This window comes from Tursiops truncatus, chromosome 14, assembly GCF_011762595.2.
Source record: "Tursiops truncatus isolate mTurTru1 chromosome 14, mTurTru1.mat.Y, whole genome shotgun sequence".
Taxonomy (NCBI): Eukaryota; Metazoa; Chordata; class Mammalia; order Artiodactyla; family Delphinidae; genus Tursiops; species Tursiops truncatus.
In genome coordinates this window covers 5,369,820-5,388,364 of record NC_047047.1, presented here as the reverse complement: position 1 = coordinate 5,388,364, position 18,545 = coordinate 5,369,820, and the positions used below count along the sequence as shown (strand labels likewise).

The following is an 18,545-nucleotide window of genomic DNA, read 5'->3' as shown; positions in this document are numbered from 1 at the left end:
TGATGGACTGAACAAGGGTGTTGGCACTGGGATCTGAGAGGAATGACAGTGTATAATGAGTTATGATTGAGGCAGCATTTATAGGTCTTAAAAACTGCTCAAATATGAACACCAAGGGAAAGAAAGGGTGCTTGGAAGGACGACGGTGTCAAACCAAGGGAAAGAAAGCAGCAGGAAGAACTGGTTTGGTGGGACAAGGATGAATCGGCTTGGATTGAGTTGAAGCTGCTTGGCAAGCCATTCAAGTAGAAATGTGCACTGGCGATGTAGGTCAGCAGCTGGAGAGAGAGGTGAGGTCTAGTGATCCTAATCTGAGAGGTGACAGCACAGAGATGATTAGGGAGCCATGAGGTTTGAGATGCCCAGCGAGGGAAACTATTTCAAGAGAGAAGGTAGAGAACCTCGGGGGAAGAAGGAGTAGTGGTTGGGAAGGGCAAGAGAATGAAGAAACATTGAAAGGAAGAAGACCCCCAAGGATACTACTGACTGAAATACTGGGGGCTTGTAAGTATATACCACTTTAAATCATTTGAGGAGAAGCAAGACTGGTAATGCTAAGGAGTAGTAGGATTGAGGGAAGCATTTTCTTTCTTGGGGTGGGGTAGATGGGAATGTTTGTAGACTGAGGAGAAGGAACCAGGGATAAGTATAGATGGAGGATGGAGGTTAGGAGTGGTTGATGGATCAAGTCTGCAAAAAGTCACAAAAAGGATGGGATTGAAGTAGAGGAGGAACCTTAGAAGAAAGGAGGTATGTGTCTTTCCTCAACACAGGGGAGAAGGATGAAATGGGAAGTGTGGATACAGAGACATTTTGATGCACACAGGCAGGAAGCTGAAGGCATTCTCAGTTGGCAGCTCACACTTCTCAAGAGAATAGAAAGTGAGGTCACCAGACCCCAGGATGGGGCAGGTGTTGGGTTTTGAGAATAAGGGAAAGGATTGAAGTAGCTGCTGGGGAATGAGGTACAGAGTCCACCAGACATGGGTAAATAGATTTCTGAAGACCACTGGGAGCCCAATGGCATCTAAATCCAAGAATGTGTGGTAGAACCAGTTGGCATGATCATCCATGTGGGGGTCCCTGGAGGGCGAAGTAAAGAAAGCAGAGAGTGGGGTCTTCTAGAGATATAATCTAGCCCATTTTCTATGTATTTTACATTATCACTGCAGGTGAAGAGCAGGTTCATGCCTTACTCAGCACTGTAGTCCTAATACCCAGTGCAATTACCATGCTCATACTTCATAAATATTTATTGAACAAATAAGTGCAACAAGATAAAAATTCTTATTAAATGGCTACCACACAGCGGAAGGAGAGAAGCAGTGTTGTTACTAAGGCTGAGTCAGTGCCCTGTCAGCAGCCGTCCTATCTCCACTTGCCAGAGAGAAGACGACAGAACCTCGGCTTCCTTTCCTCTACAGAAACTTCCCACGCCTTCTCATGGCATCACAGAGATCCAGAAAATTCCCTCACCCTCCTTTCTTTTGTCCTCAGGCTTACCTTGCAGTATTGCTCTCTAATTTGGCTTCTCCAGATCTAATAGTTCTAATAGCAAGACCACGATCATGGTTTACTACAAATATTTTATCTTCTTTTAACATTAATAAATTAGCATGATGGCTTACAAACCAGTCTTGTGTGAATGCAATGCATGGGAAACATATTAATTCACGGAGGAGTTAATAAAACAAGTTCTAAAGCTGCAACGCTGGGCATCAACATCGGCATCAGAGGCAATTTATTGTAATTAAACTTCTTCCAGAAAAAACTTTTTATGCTGCTGAGACTGAAGTCAGGAAATATAGAATTTAGGAGGAGATTGGCTAAGAAGGCAGAGTAGAAAGACCCTGAGCTCACCTCCTCTCACGAGCACAACAAAATCACAACTATCTGCAAAATAACCATCGATGAAATCGACCAGAACCTACCAGAAAAGATCTTCTGCAACTAAAGACATGAAGAAGGAACCACAACCAGATGGGTAAGAGGAGCAGACTTGTGATATAATCAAGTCCCATACCCCCAGGTTGGTGGCCCATAAATGGAGAACAGTTATATTGCAGGGGTTCCCCCACAAGAGTGGGAGTCCTGAGCCCCAGGTCTGGCTCCCCAGCCCAGGGGTCCTGCAATGGGGAAGACGAGCCCCCAGAGCATTCAGCTTTGAAGGCCAGTGGGGCTTAATTTCAGGAGTCCAAAAGCACTGGGGGAAGACTTCACTCCTAAAGGGCGCACACAAAATCCTATACACACTGGGACCCAGGGGAAAAGCAGTAATTTGATAGAAGCCTGGGCCAGACCTACCTGCTGGTCTTGGAGAGTCTCCTGGAGAGGCAAGGAGTGGCTGTGACTCATTCTGGGGACATAGACACTGGTGGAAGCCATATTTGGGAGCTGGTGGCTACCATCTTGGGATCTTCACTCTAGCTCATTAGCCCAAGACCTGGCTCCCCCAACAGCCTACAGTTGCCAGTGCTGGGATACCTCAGGCCAAACAACTAACTGGGTGGGGACACAGCCCCACCCATCAGCAGACACACTGCCCTAAATCTTCCTTAGCCCACAGCCACCTCTAGACATGGCCCTGCCAACTAGAAGGCCAAGGCCCAGCTCCACCCACCAGTGGGTTGGCACCTGCCCTGCCCTCCAGGAAGCCCGCACAAGCCTCCAGACTAGCCCCACCCACCAGGGGGCAGACACCAGATACAAGAAAACCACAATCCCAGCCTGCGGACCCAGCCAGCCTGCAGCAGGCCAGACCCTACCCTAGGACCAGCTGGGCCCCAGCCCAGTTCACTAGGAGGCCAACACAACCTTCAGGACACTCCAGACCCCATGCCCACCTGGGTCAGGAACCGGCCCCCTCACCAAAACTGATACGACACCAGCTCTGAGGTCCCTGAGTCCTGCAGCGAGACTCAGGACTTGGCTCTGCCCGCCAATAGTCCGGCAGTAACTTCAGGTGCCGACTCACCCACCAGTGGGAGGGCAACAGGCCTGGAGTCTTCTGGTCCCTGACTCCGCCCTCCAGGGAGCCAGCACTAGCCCTGGGCCCCAGCTGGGGCTCTGCAGTCATCTGCTTCGTGACCAAGCCCTGCAGCAGCCAGCAGTGTCTGCACAAGGCAGGGCCTGACAAGCAACTGGGCTAGGGGCCAACCAAGACTACACGACCACCCACATAGCCAGCCCACCACAACAGAAGGACCCACGCATCCCTCTGAGGGGAGATCCCTAGAGCAAACAGCTTGGGTGATGAGAGGGGAGTGCGATGTTGGGACGCATAGGATGTCTCCTATAGGAGGCCACTTCTCCAAGGATGAGAAGCATTACTAACTCTACTACATACAGAAAAGTACAAATAGCGACTTAGACAAAATGAGGTGGCTGAGCAACATGTTCCAGACAAAGGAACAAGATAAAACCCCAGAAGAAGAACTAAGTGAAGTGGAGATAGGCAATCTACGCAAGAAAGAGTTCAGAGTAATGATTGTAAAGATGATCGAACTGCTTGAGAGAAGAATGGATGCCCAGTGTGAGAAGTTAGACGTTTTTTTTTTTTTTTTTTTTGGGACGTGGGCCTCTCACTGCTGTGGCCTCTCCCATTGCGGAGCACAGGCTCTGGACGCGCAGGCTCAGCGGCCATGGCTCATGGGCCCAGCTGCTCCGCGGCATGTGGGATCTTCCCGGACCGGGGCATGAACCTGTGTCTCCTGCATCGGCAGGTGGACTCTCAACCACTGCGCCACCAGGGAAGCCCAGAAGTTAGAAGTTTTAAACAAAAGCTTAGAAAATATAAAGAACAACCAAACAGAGATGTAGAATACAATAACTGAAATGAAAAATACACTAGAAGGAATAACAGTAGACTAAATGATACAGAACAGATCAGTGAGCTCAAGACAGAGTAGTGGAAATCACTGCTGATGAACAGAAAAAAGAAAAAAGAATGAAAAGAAAGGAGGACAGTTTAAGAAACCTCTGGGACAACGTCAAGCACACCAATATTCACATTTTAGGGGTCCCAGAAGGAGAAGAGGGAGAGAAAGGGGCTGAGAACACATTTTAAGACATAATAGCTGAAAACTTTCCTAACCTGGGAAAGGAAACAGTCACCCAAGTCCAGAAAGCACAGAGAATCCCATACAGGATTAACTCAAAGAGGAACACACCAAGACACATTGTAATTAAAATGACAAAAATTAAAGATAGAGAATATTAAAAGTAGCAGGGGAAAAACAACAAATAACATATAAGGGAACTCCCATAAGTCTGTCAGCTGATTTTTCAGCAGAAGCTCTGCAGGCCAGAAGGGAGTGGCACACTATTTTTAAAGTGATGAAAGGGAAAAACCTACAATCAAGAATACTCTACCCAGCAAGGCTCTCCTTCAGATTTGATGGAGTGATGAAAAGCTTTAAAGTAAAGCAAAACTAAAAGAGTTCAGCACCATGAAACTAGCTTTACAACAAATGTTAAAGGAACTTCTCTACGTAAAAGAGAAAAGGCCAGAAATAGAAATAAGAAAATTATGAAATGAAAAAGCTCACCAGAAAAAGCAAACATACCATAAAGGGAGGAAATCATCCACACACAAAACTAATAGACTTATAGGTTTATAGGTTTTAACTAATAGGTTAAAAGACAAAAGTAAAATTTTAACTAATAGGTTAAAAGACAAAAGTAAAATCACCTATATCCACAATAAGCAGTTAAGGGATACACAAAACAATTAAATGTAAAATGTGATATCAAAAACAGTAATCGTGGGGCTTCCCTGGTAGCTCAGTGGTTGAGAGTCCGCCTGCCGATGCAGAGGACATGGATTCGTGCCCTGGTCCGGGAAGATCCCACATGCCGCAGAGCGGCTGGGCCTGTGAGCCATGGCCGCTGAGCCTGCACGTCTGGAGCCTGTGCTCCACAACGGGAGAGGTCACAACAGTGAGAGGCCCGCGTAACGCAAAAAAAAAAAAAAAAAAAAAGCTTTTGAGAATTGGGAGGCTGATGGTATAAATTGTGGTCTGAGTCCAAAGACCGTGAAAACCACAAACACCAATGTTCAGAAGCAGGGGAAGAGGAATGTCCCAGCTCAAGAAAAGAGAGAAATTTCACCCCCTCCCCCTTTTTGTCCTATTCAGACCTCCAGTGGCTTGCAGGATGCCCACTTGCATCCGCGAGGGCGCTCTTCTTTACTCAGTCTATGAATTCAAATGCTAATCTCTTCTGGAAACACTGTCACAAACACTCAGAAACAATGCTTACCTAGCTCTCTAGTCACCTTTTAACCCAATCAAGTTGACGCATTAAATTAACCATGACATGCAGGTTTCCTCTTCGTCATTTAACTGATGAGGAGACAAAGGGACTGTCTCAGCGAATTAAGATTTGATTGCGGGGGGGCATATCCCTGACTAGGCCACTGAGCCAAGTGTAGTGGACATCTGTTGGGTATGCCTGCCCAGGGCCCATTTTCTGTTCTTCTGCCAGGAGCACCACGATTTTTTTGTGGAACTAGCCTTTTATTCTGGACACAGTCTTGATTGGAATGTCACTGGAGATGCTTCCCCCCTCTCACTCAAGGATTGGTAAGGAATTCAACTTAGTCCAAAAGGGGGCTCTCTTCCAGATCCTGAATTGGAAGAGCACAAAGCTGGAAAGAGTTGGAGAACATTTGTTCAGAGGCCAGGACTCTGAAGAGACCTTCCCTTGGCGCCTGCACCAGACTTCCAGCTGCTCTGTGTCGATCCTTCAGAAGCCAGCAACTTTGACTTCCTTCCAAGTCTGTGGCCACCCCTGAAGCTTACCAACTCTTTCCTTTGCTGAAGTTAAGCAGAAGTGGTTTCCACTGATTCCACTGTATTCTATCTTTCAGGAGATTCCCTTAAAGACAAAATCAGAAAGGGCGGCAAGGAAACACTGAAGTTTATCCCCACACAAGTGGAGCACACCGTTCTCTTTAAAAGCACAGTCGGACTTCCCTGGTGGTTAAGAATCTGCCTGCCCATAGAGGGAACTTTCCTCAACATAATAAAGGTCATATATGACAAACCCACAGCCAACATCGTCCTCAATGGTGAAAAACTGAAAGCATTTCCACTAAGATCAGGAACAAGACAAGGTTGCCCACTCTCACCACTCTTATTCAACGTAGTTTTGGAAGTTTTAGCCACAGCAATCAGAGAAGAAAAAGAAATAAAAGGAATCCAAATCGGAAAAGAAGAAGTAAAGCTGTCAGTGTTTGCAGATGACATGATACTATACATAGAGAATCCTAAAGATGCTACCAGAAAACTACTAGAGCTAATCAATGAATTTGGTAAAGTAGCAGGATACAAAATTAATGCACAGAAATCTCTGGCATTCCTATACACTAATGATGAAAAATCTGAAAGTGAAATCAAGAAAACACTCCCATTTACCACTGCAACAAAAAGAATAAAATATCTAGGAATAAACCTACCTAAGGAGACAAAAGACCTGTATGCAGAAAATTATAAGACACTGATGAAAGAAATTAAAGATGATACAAAGAGATGGGAAGATATACCATGTTCTTAGATTGGAAGAATCAACATTGTGAAAATGACTCTACTACCCAAAGCAATCTACAGATTCAATGCAATTCCTATCAAACTACCACTGGCATTTTTCACAGAACAAGAACAAAAAATTTCACAATTTGTATGGAAACACAAAAGACCCTGAATAGCCAAAGCAATCTTGAGAACGAAAAACGGAGCTGGAGGAATTAGGCTTCCTGACCATGGACTATACTACAAAGCTACAGTAATCAAGGCAGTATGGTACTGGCACAAAAACAGAAATATAGATCAATGGAACAGGATAGAAAGCCCAGAGATAAACCCATGCACATATGGTCACCTTATCTTTGATAAAGGAGGCAGGAATGTACAGTGGAGAAAAGACAGCCTCTTCAATAAGTGGTACTGGGAAAACTGGACAGGTACATGTAAAAGTATGAGATTAGATCACTCCCTAACACCATACACAAAAATAAGCTCAAAATGGATTAAAGACCTAAATGTAATGCCAGAAACTATCAAGCTCTTAGAGGAAAACATAGGCAGAACACTCTATGACATAAATCACAGCAAGGTCCTTTTTGACCCACCTCCTAGAGAAATGGAAATAAAACCAAAAATAAACAAATGGGACCTAATGAAACGTCAAAGCTTTTGCACAGCAAAGGAAACCATAAACAAAACCAAAAGACAACCCTCAGAATGGGAGAAAATATTTGCAACTGACAAAGGATTAATCTCCAAAATTTACAAGCAGCTCATGCAGCTCAATAACAAAAAAACAAACAACCCAATCCAAAAACGGACAGAAGACCTAAATAGACATTTCTCCAAAGAAGATATACAGATTGCCAATAAACACATGAAAGAATGCTCAACATCATTAATCATAGGAGAAATGCAAATAAAAACTACAATGAGATATCATCTCACAACAGTCAGAATGGCCATCATCAAAAAATCTAGAAACAATAAATGCTGGAGAGGGTGTGGAGAAAAGGGAACACTCTTGCACTGCTGGTGGGAATGTGAATTGGTACAGCCACTATAGAGAACAGTATGAAGGTTCCTTAAAAAATGACAGATAGAACTACCATATGACCCAGCAATACCACTATTGGGCATATATACCCTGAGAAAACCATAATTCAAAAACAGTCATGTACCAAAATGTTCATTGCAGTTCTATTTACAATAGCCCAGAGATGGAAACAACCTAAGGGTCCATCATCGGATGAATGGATAAAGAAGATGTGGCACATATATATACAGTGGAATATTACTCAGCCGTAAAAAGAAACGAAATTGAGCTTTTTGTAATGAGGTGGATGGACCTAGAGTCTGTCATACAGAGTGAAGTAAGTCAGAAAGAGAAAGACAAATACCGTATGCTAACACATATATATGGAATTTAAGAAAAAAAATGTCATGAAGAACCTAGGGGTAGGACAGGAATAAAGACACAGACCTACTAGAGAATGGACTTGAGGATATGGGGAGGGGGAAGGGTAAGCTGGGACAAAGTGAGAGAGTGGCATGGACATATACACATTACCAAACGTAAAATAGATAGCTAGTGGGAAGCAGCCGCATAGCACAGGGAGATCAGCTCGGTGCTTTGTGACCACCTAGAGGGGTGGGATAGGGAGGCTGGGAGGGAGGGAGACGCAAGAGGGAAGAGATATGGGAACATACGTATATGTATAACTGATTCACTTTGTTATAAAGCAGAAACTAAAACACCATTGTAAAGCAATTAGACTCCAATAAAGATGTAAAAAAAAAAAAAGAAGAATCTGCCTGCCAATGCAGGGGACAAAGGTTTGAGCCCTGGTCCGGGAAGATCCCACATGCCATGGAGCAACTAAACCCGTGTGTCACAACTACTGAGCCTGCGCTCTAGAGCCCGTGAGCCACAACTACTGAGCCCGCGTGCCACAACTACTGAAGCCGGTGTACCTAGAGCCCGTGCTCCGCAACAAGAGAAGCCCCCACGATGAGAAGCCCGTGCACCTCAACAAAGAGTAGCCGACGCTCGCTGCAACTAGACAAAGCCCGCGCACAGCAACAAAGACCCAACACAGACAAAACTAAAGAAAGAAATACATTAAAAAAGTAAAACTAAAACACTTGGCTTCCTTAAAAAAATAAATAAGTAAAATAAAAGCACTGTCACTTTTGGTGTCTCAGTGGAACTTCTCAAGATCTTCCTCTTCTTCCTCATGGGTAAACAGAGTCTGCTCAGGGTTGTGTAATTAGGGAGTGATGGAGTCGGCACCTATATTCGGTTGTCCGACTCAGTAATGTTGTGCTGGGATCTCTCACATCACCCCTAGGGGCGTTCATCGTGGTCTCGGGTTATGATTTGGGTGCCACCATTTATACCCTGTGGGATCCGGGAGGGCCTCCTCTGGGCCTCTATTTTCCAAGTCTGTAACATGGAGATTGCTAGGCTGTATATATGTATATATGTTTGCCTAATTATCCACAATGGGAGAAAACTAATCAGACAAGCTCAGAGGCATGTCAATAGAGAAACATTTTAGAGGCTATACATTTTATCAGTTATACCAAATTGTTACACAAATATTGTACATGTGCTTTTAGCAGTGGACTCAAAGCAAGCATTGTTATACAGCAGTTATTCTCGGCGACAAGTTCACTGGAGAATTCTCTTTGTATCCTGAACATTGGGGGCAACAGTGCAGTTAGAAGTAAAACAATAATTTTCAATATTGATAGCAAGAAAGAGTTCAATTAAATTAGTAGGATGGGCCTTACAGGTCTGGTCTGGGTTTTGGGGTCAGTTGCTTGCCACTGTTGTCATCTTTTTCTCATCCTGGATGTCATTTGGGGATATATTAAGTAAATATATATACTTAGTATATATTAAGTCCTTTCTTAATATAAAAGGCAACAGCCAGGCCACAGCTGCAGCTACTACCTTATTGTCTAGCTTCTTTTTTCACTATAATGGCAGCCAACAGCTCCACAACACACTTAGGAGTGTTTATGAGTTCTCTGTACTCTCCTGGTGGCCTCCATGCATCAAGAACAGCCGCCATTGGGGCCCACATATTAATGGATGGCCACCCATGATTCCCCCCGCAACTTCCCATTCCCATCCCTTATTTCCCGATGTCTTGGTGCTCATGGGAGTTTCCTCGGTCTCCTAGCTGGCTTGCCAATTGTTGGGCTGCCCCCTACAGGCCTGCAAGCCCTGTAATTGCCCAGCCTCAAGACTGAAGAAAGAGGGCTTCCCTGGTGGTGCAGTGGTTAAGAATCTACCTGCCAATGTAGGGGACAAGGATTCAAGCCCTGGTCCGGGAAGATCCCACATGCCGCGGAGCAACTAAGCTTGTGTGCCACAACTAATGAGCCTGTGCTGTAGAGCCCGCGAGTCACAACTGCTGAAGCCCGTGCGCCTAGAGCCCATGCTCTGCAACAAGAGAAGCCACCGCAATGAGAAATCCTCGCACCGCAATGAAGAGTAGCTCCCGCTCGCCGCAACTAGAGAAAGCCTGCACGCAGCAACAAAGACCCAACGCAGCCAAAAACAAACAAGTAAAATAAATAAATAAAATAAATTAATTTATTAAAAAAAAAGACTGAAGAAAGAGCCTGGAGAGCGACAGAGACAGCAACAGAGAGAGACATCAATGGTTCATTAGATAGGGGATCTTACAAGTCTGAAGCAAGGTCCTGGAGACACCCCACCATGTACTGTAGACCACGGGCAGGAAACGCAGCAGTCTGCAGTCCTGGGGGGGATGGGGGAGGGGACTGGAGGCCACCAGTTATAGGGGGAATTGACATCAGGTTGGCTCATCAGTTACCAGGGGAACCAGCGGCTGGGGCAGGGGGCAAGCTTGTAGGCAGTTACTGATTAAGTCCTGTAATGAAGAGGATTGGATAGTCATGTGAGTCGGGTGTAGGCGAAGCAGGGACTGGTAGAGCAGGGGATGGGCGGAGAGCAAGGGAACAGCCATCTTGGGTTGCCTGACCGTACAAAGATGTTGGATTGCCTGACCCTAAGGCTCCTTCCCCACTCTCAAATTCTCTCTCTTTCTGTGTGAAATTGTGGGTAGAAAATAGAATGTAAGAATAACAAACATTTCCTCTGTGTTCACTATGTGCCAGGTCCTATTCTACACACTTCATTTGTATTAACTCATTTAATCCTCACAACAACCAGCCTCTATGACAGAGGCCCCGTTGGGGCATGGGCTTTATTTTATTCACTGTTGTATCCACTCTGGGCTTGGCATAAAGTATATGATCAATAAGTGTTAGAGCAGATGAACAAACAAGTGAAATAAAAAATCCATGAATGAATAGAAAGGGGAGAGAGACCAATTGCCTCCAAATCGAATTCTATGGTCTTCTGACCTTCTTGCAGTTCATTTGGGCTCTCATTACTTCTCAGGTAAGCTCTAGTGTTTTAAGGAAATTCTTGAATTAGTTCCTCTTTTTTTTCAGCTGCTGTGAAGATATGACTTCTGAATCTTTCTTCTTTCACTTTTTCTTCTTTCAAGTAGCACCAATAACTGAGCCCAATGGTGCAAGTACTTAGATGACAATCGGACATCATTTTTAACATATTAATTAATTAATGTATTTATGGCTGAGTTGGGTCGTTGTTGCTGCGCGCGGGCTTTCTCTAGTTGTGGTGAGCGGGGGCTACTCTTCGTTGCGGTGCGCGGGCTTCTCACTGCGGTGGCTTCTCTTGTTGCGCAGCACGGGCTCTAGGCGCGTGGGCTTCAGTAGTTGTGGCTCACGGGCTCTAGAGCACAGGCTCAGTAGATGTGGCGCACGGGCTTAGTTACTCCACGGCATGTGGGATCTTCCCGGACTAGGGCTCGAACCCGTGTCCCCTACCTTGGCAGGCGGATTCTTAACCACTGCACCACCAGGGAAGCCCGGACATCATTTTCTTGACCCGTACTTAGATAAGAAAGGCTCTAAGGGTTCCAAGATGGTATGTTACTGCCCACATCACTCAGGTTTAATGGGGAGTTTTCTATGACCAGTTCACTGAGGAAAAGCACAAACAAGCTTGGGCTTAGTTGATGGTATGCTGGCATCAGCTCAAGGGGACAGCTGCAGCACTGTGGCTTCAACCAGGAGGGTGTCCGAAGGACAACAGGCGAGGAAACTCCTGGGCAGATCCACCTGGATGGAGCGATGGCCAAAGAGGTGGTCTACATTGGTTCATGGACAATAGTTAATGGTTTCCAGGAAAGAAGGTTTCATATGCTCCTCTGGGAATGAACCTCACCTGAACTGCTAACTGAGATGAAAAGAAACATGAGATGGATAGAGGAAGAAGGAAGTTATGGATATCAACTGTGGCTTTGTGACCCGTGATATAACAGGAGCTACAGAAGTTATTATCTTTTCCTCCCTGCTTGCTGCTCATTAGTTCATCTGCATTAACCCCAAATTTCCCTCTTCCTTTCCTCTATTGTGTTATATGAGGAGTACTGGTGGCGATTAACGTTAAAATTTGGTCTTTGGGTTACAGAACATCCAGGCAGGAATTAATATCACCCAGAGTGGGATACAGTGGCTGATGGGACTTTAAATCTCCTCTTTTCAGGGAGAGACTGTGAGTATCTTTATTTGTACAAAGTGGGCTTGCATCTTGTAAGGGCGACGCATGAGGTTTGTTGGTGGTGAATAGATGTTTAAATGTGTGTTGAAGTGTGTAGATGTCAAGTAGTGGAAGGGGTGAACTAGGCCAATTATCGACCAATTGTTTCTTAAATCCACAATGTCTCTTTTCTACTTGGTTCTGTTGTGTCGAGGCTGGGGATCTGCAAACTCTCTTGGAGTGTGGGATCTGGGGGTCCCGGGCTCTCTTGCTAGATGACTTCCTGTTATCTTCTGCCAGCAGGAGGCACTGATGGGAGATCCTAGGAGAGGAGAAGGAGAGAAACTCTGCTCCTTCAACAGGTGAGATTCCGTAAGTATTCAAGAGTGTTTACGCTCAAGTTAATGGAAGAATAAGAAACCATATTGTCAGCTTTTCCAGATATTTGGATCTTATATTTGAAGTTGGTAACTGACTGAAGTATTGCAAGACCAAATTACATTGTATTAAAAAATACAAACATCAGTATGTAATCACTATCGCTAATGTCACTAATGTCACTAACAAATTTACCCTGGAAATTCTGACTGCTCTCTCTTGAAAAGCCTGTGGAACACTATCCTCCGCGTAGGTCACTGGGCATTCCTGATTTATTAAAATGTGTAAAGAGAGCATGCATTTTTCTCAGTGGTAACATTAGGAACCCCTTTGATCTCTGTTGACTGTTTAGCTGAAGGGATTTGGATATCTTTGTTGTCATCAGAAAAGACAAAGAGTTGTCACTGTTAATAGCTCTTTGCTCTTTAGCTAAAATGATGGAGTCTTTATAGGAATCATGTATGAATACTTGGTGAGTAATTCTGTGTCTTAAAGATATGTGAAAATAAATTAAAAAGTAATTTTTTGGTTGCACAATATTGAGAATGTACTAAATGCCACTGAATTGCACACTTTCAAATGGTTAATTCTGTGATATGTGGATTTTACTTCAATTTTATTTCTCTTAAAGTATCTGTTTTTTGCAGTGAAACACTTCTTTGGCTAAAGTTTTCACCTAGATTCAAGGATGTTTAAAAGATTTCGCATTGCCTGCTTCAGTTTAAACTTATGCTGAGACTCATTTCATAGTTCTTAGGTTTTGGGTAGCTTTGTTTTCAGTGAAGCTCATGAGTTTTAATCATTTCATAGATGAAACATGATGTGGAGGACTTGTTTGCACTGGCCATTTAAACCAACTATTTCAAGAGGATGCAAATACTTGAGAAAAACACAAAGATGTCTCAGGATGCTTTCTTATGCATGCTCAGAAAATTACCAATTTTAAATTTGCATGAAATCATTAAAAAGGAATTTTGGAAAAAAAAACTAAACTGTGCAAGAATTTGTTAAGATAGTTATAATGAAATATTATGACATGAATGCAAATAGTTCTGAAGCTTTTGCTCTTTATTAATTGTATTTTTCAGTTCCTGTCTCTGCGAATAGAAGATTGTTCCTTTTACGAAGTAAAGCCATTTAGAGGCCCCACAGGAACATAATGTCCAACGAAATTAGCATTGTTCTCCTTCATATGTTGTTGAAAATTTTTCTAATGTCAAATTATGAGGACTATCATTGTAAGTTTGTTTGGAAAATTTAAGTTTTATATATTGGCAGAATATACCCTTTGTTTCTTATATTTTTATCTTTAATTTAGATATCAAGTTTCAAAATATATAGCACTTTAAAATAATTAATGAATGTTTGGTTGCGTTGGGTCTTCGTTGCTGCACGCGGGCTTTCTCTAGTTGTGGCGAGCAGGGGGCTACTCTTCTTTGCTGCGCACGGGCTTCTCATTGCGGTGGCTCCTCTTGTTGCGGAGCACGGGCTCTAGAGCGCAGGCTCAGTAGTTGTGGCACGCGGGCTTTAGTAGTTGTGGCGCATGGGCTTAGTTGCTCTGCGGCATGTGGGAATCTTCCCGGACCGGGGCACGAACCCGCGTCCCCTGCATTGGCAGGCGGATTCTTAACCCTATAGCACTTTCTTGGCTTTGATCGAAAACCATATTTCCTTAATAGTGATGGCAATTTTTATCAAGAAAAGCTCTTTTTATTGTCTGTGGGAGGGAGGGTCTATATCAGACTTTCTCTCATTTCTCCCCATTTTTACTGCTTAGGTCTCTGACATAAAGAATAAAAATCAATTAACATTATTATTATTATTATTATTATTTTTTCGGTACGCGGGCCTCTCACTGCTGTGGCCTCTCCCGTTGCGGAGCACAGGCTCCGGACGCGCAGGCTCAGCGGCCATGGCTCACGGGCCCAGCCGCTCCGCGGCATGTGGGATCTTCCCGGACCGGGGCACGAACCCGCGTCCCCTGCTTCGGCAGGCGGACTCTCAACCACTGCGCCACCAGGGAAGCCCCAACATTATTATTTTTAAAAAACTTCCAAGGTCACCTCCTTTCATTGAATGAGCAAGGTCCAAGTCATTCATGTAACTGAGTTTTGTTTTTAACTGTATCCGATTCGTCACATTTTACTAATTTTTCACGGGAGCTAATTTGTCATGAATATGTACTGTATTCGTTTCCTATTACTGCTGTAACAAATTACCACAGATTTACTGGCTTGAAACATCACGTATTATTGTCTTAAAGTTCTGGAGGTTAGAAGACTGACATGGTTCTCAAAAATCAGGGTGTCAGAGGTACGCTCCTCTGTGGAGGCTCTGAGGAGAACAGCAGAGTGGAAACCCTCCTAATTCATGGCACATTGAACAGAGTACTCAGGAGATTATTACCTCAGTAATGGAGTAATTAACTTTCGACTAAAGGCTGTCCCATGTTATCAACTTAAAAAAAAATTGAAAGAATCACACTGTTTCTAAATAACTTCATCCCAGAACAAAGCTTAATAATATTTATAGGAATACAAAAATATCTAGCACCCAAGAAGATATAATATTCACTTAAAAATCCCAGTATTCTGGTGGTATTCAATCAAAAATTGCAAAGCATGCAACGGAGCTGGAAAACATGACCCAGAGTGAGGAGAAAAATAAATCAATAGAAACAGACCCAGAGATGACCAGATGATAGAACTAATAGACAAAGCAAACAGCTAATATAACTGTTTAATATGTCCAAGAAGGAGAAGACTGAATCTGTTCCGTAGAGACAAGGAAGATATAAAAAAGACACAAATGGAAATTGTATAGATAAACAATACACTGGATGGAATTAATAGCAGATTAGACACTGCAGGAAAAAAAAAAAAAGGCGTAAGTACAAAGGTGACCACCAGAACAAAAACATGAACCTTCCTAAATACCAAACATATTTAAATAAACAAGAGAAAAGAATGCACATCTTGTAGAAAAAGAAGCACAGCAAATACAATACACATCATTATAAAATATTACAACAGAATTGAGACCAAACATATCAGTTATGTCAATAAATGCGAGTGGGCTTAACTCACTAAAAGAATAAGACTTTGGGTAACAAAACTAGACCCCAAATAATAATTCAGTTTCCCTGGTGCAAACAAGAAACATACTGAAACATATTTTTAGTTTTTCTAAAAAGATAGACAAAGGTATATCAGACTAGTGGAAAAATGAAAGGAAGAGAAACATAGAAGAGATCAAGACCGAGCTTTTTTCTTATACTTACTTATTTTGTGTTAACTGAATTTTTAACTTTTCAAGTTGACCAATGGACATATAAAGTTGCTCTGTATTTGTACATGGCTACACTCCCTTTGTGATGTCCGGATAGACTGTAATAATTAGAGCTATTACTTAAAAAACAGTTATGATACGCCAGGCACAGTGCTAAGAGGGTTTTACTTACGCATCTCGTTTAATCTTCAAAACAATCTTATGGCATTTACGTGTTATTATTCTCAGCTTACTATTGAGAAAATGAAGGGTCAGAGAACTTAGGTTATCCGAGGTCATACACTTGTAAGTGGCGTAGCCTGTCCTCAAGCTCGTCTGTTTGAGTCCATTGCCCTGGCCTCAGTCAGTACACACTGCCTTATCTTTTATTAAGTCCTGATGAGGTGTTTGAAAAATACTGACAGGTTCCTAGAAGGCATGATAAATTTTATGTCACATATAAAAATACCATTTGCTTTAGAAAAGACTTTAAAAGGTCTTTCCTCTTTACCTTTTCTATTTTTAATAAAGAAAACCTATCAGAAGAAAGGGGCTGATTTACATGAACCAACCACTGCAACAGAAGTTACTGTATAAAGTAGAAGGTTACTCCAGGATCCTAAATGAATGACAACACTTTATATATGTATATTTCTATCTCTATATTTCCCACTTAGTGTTTCTCTGGTCACATAATGAGCAGTTAAGTGATATGTTTCCTAAAATAATTTAATGTTATTATAAACTTGCTCTCCTTTGAACTGAACAAGTTCCATGAGTTGTGGATCCCAACATGAATTGTATTTGTATTCTAGACCTGAGGGGCATGAATACACGGATGTACTAGGACACTGAGGACAACAGCAGTGAAAGCTTTCACAGGGCTGCATTCATATTAACTTAATTTAAATAGATAATATCTCCATTCACATAGGAATAGTAGCAACTGTATTTTTCACTGGATTTAAATTCCCTAAAAATTTTAGCAACATGCATGAGAATTTCTGGCCTCAGAAACTGTGTGAGATAATAAATATTGTGTTAAGCTGCTAAGTTTTGGGAAAATTTGTTACACAGTAACAGATAACTAAAACACTGAGATACAATCTACGTCAGCTGAGTAGACGATACAGAAATTGCGGGTCGCCACGGCAGGACATCCTAAAACTTACCGAGTCGTTCTAATTAAATCAGTAGATAATAAATTGTTGGAGACAGAATGTCTCATGGCTTATAGAACAGTACCTTGAAATATAGCTTCGACAGTGATATTAAGCATTTACCCGTCACTGTCTCATAGGGAGAGAACCACTAAATCTGGTTATGGAACCAAGCAGAACCCTCCCCCACTCCCCAAGTACAAAGGCCCCTCCATGTCGCCTGCTTCTTGTTTATAGAAAAGCTGAGTCTCAAAAGAGCAGGCTGAAGCCACTAATGATTAGGAAAACTGGGTCACAGACTCAGTGTCTGATACATGTTCCCGAGTTGTTTTATAGATACTGTAACTGCCACCAGAGGGAGAAGCCAACTGCATGATGACCAGACTGCAGCCGTGACACAAGCTGCTCCACCTTGAGCAGTACTGAGTCTATTGAGCACAATTCCAGGAACCAGCCTTAAGACAATGGGATTAACACTATTGCTCATAATAATCTATATCTCGGTGGGCATCAAAATAATTGTCGCTTGTTTTACACATATACGTAAGTGGGCAACTAAAACTGTCAGAAAAGAGATGCTTCAAACTCATTTGATATCTTCCACGCTAAGACCTCGACACTTTCTCAGCATGAAGAAGTTACAGAAGCCAGACCTTCATCCCTAATTCCACGGCAATGGAATAACATCTGATGGGGGAGGGGATTTGTAAGCAGCTCTTTGATGGAAACTGCCCTCATCAGGAAAACCCTTTTCTTGTCAATTTAGCGAAGCTATATTGTAACTAACTTTTCACCAGGCACCAGCATGCTCTACTCATCTCCGGCCCTAGCAAATCTTTTGATCACACAATACTTCACCTACTCTGTCGGTTCTTTCCGTCGATCAAAGAAGTAGAAATGAAGAATAAGTAATTCACAGATGACCAGATCTCTTCCCTAGCTTCCCCTTCAGTAATCTCATGAACAAATTGTGTGAACACGACAGCATCTGAAGAAAGAGCACAAGAAGTCAACAAGCCTACGAGTCTGACCCCCTATCTCGATGATTAACTGAGATGACTTCCCCTTTGCCCTTTAAAATTTTCACGGCTGAGCAGACTCCTGGGAGATGATTTTGGGGGGCTCTGAGTCCACCACCTCGTCAGATCGCCAGCATTCTGATTAAAAGCAGCTTTCGTTTCTACCAAATTCTGCCTCTCTCAGGTATGAATTTTTGAGCAGCAAACAGCCGGATCTGAGTTGGGTAACAGTTACAAGGGAAAGTTGGCTGCATTCTCTGCTGGGGAATAAAGACGATCTTGTTTGCCTGTCTCTGAATTTGGGTGAATAACTCCTTCCAATCCATTCTACTCTTTTGCTCTGTGTGTATGCTTATGAAACAACTCTGAATAATAATTCAGCTTCCCTGGTGGCTGGGAAGGAGGGTGGGGCACCCTGATTGTGCAGTGGAAACATTTGGGCCTGTGGAGGCTGATGTCCTAGTGACACCGAGCAGGGCCCTATGGGCTCCTGGGCACGAAAGCCTTTCCGTGTCCCCCACTTCTGGATTACAGGAAATAGGCTTCATTCAGCCTCCAGGACCTTCCCTGAGTTCCAAGGGCAGGTTCA

General features: G+C 43.2%; 1 long non-coding RNA gene across 1 annotated transcript; it reads left to right on the top strand.

Annotated features, from left to right (window-relative positions):
* The first annotated feature begins 274 nt into the window (after positions 1 to 274).
* Positions 275 to 18,246, top strand: LOC109549316 (uncharacterized). The gene is made up of 4 exons (XR_004521749.2): positions 275 to 504; positions 12,064 to 12,147; positions 12,436 to 12,504; positions 13,599 to 18,246. It is a non-coding gene; the product is annotated as an uncharacterized lncRNA (long non-coding RNA).
* The last annotated feature ends 299 nt before the right edge of the window (positions 18,247 to 18,545 follow it).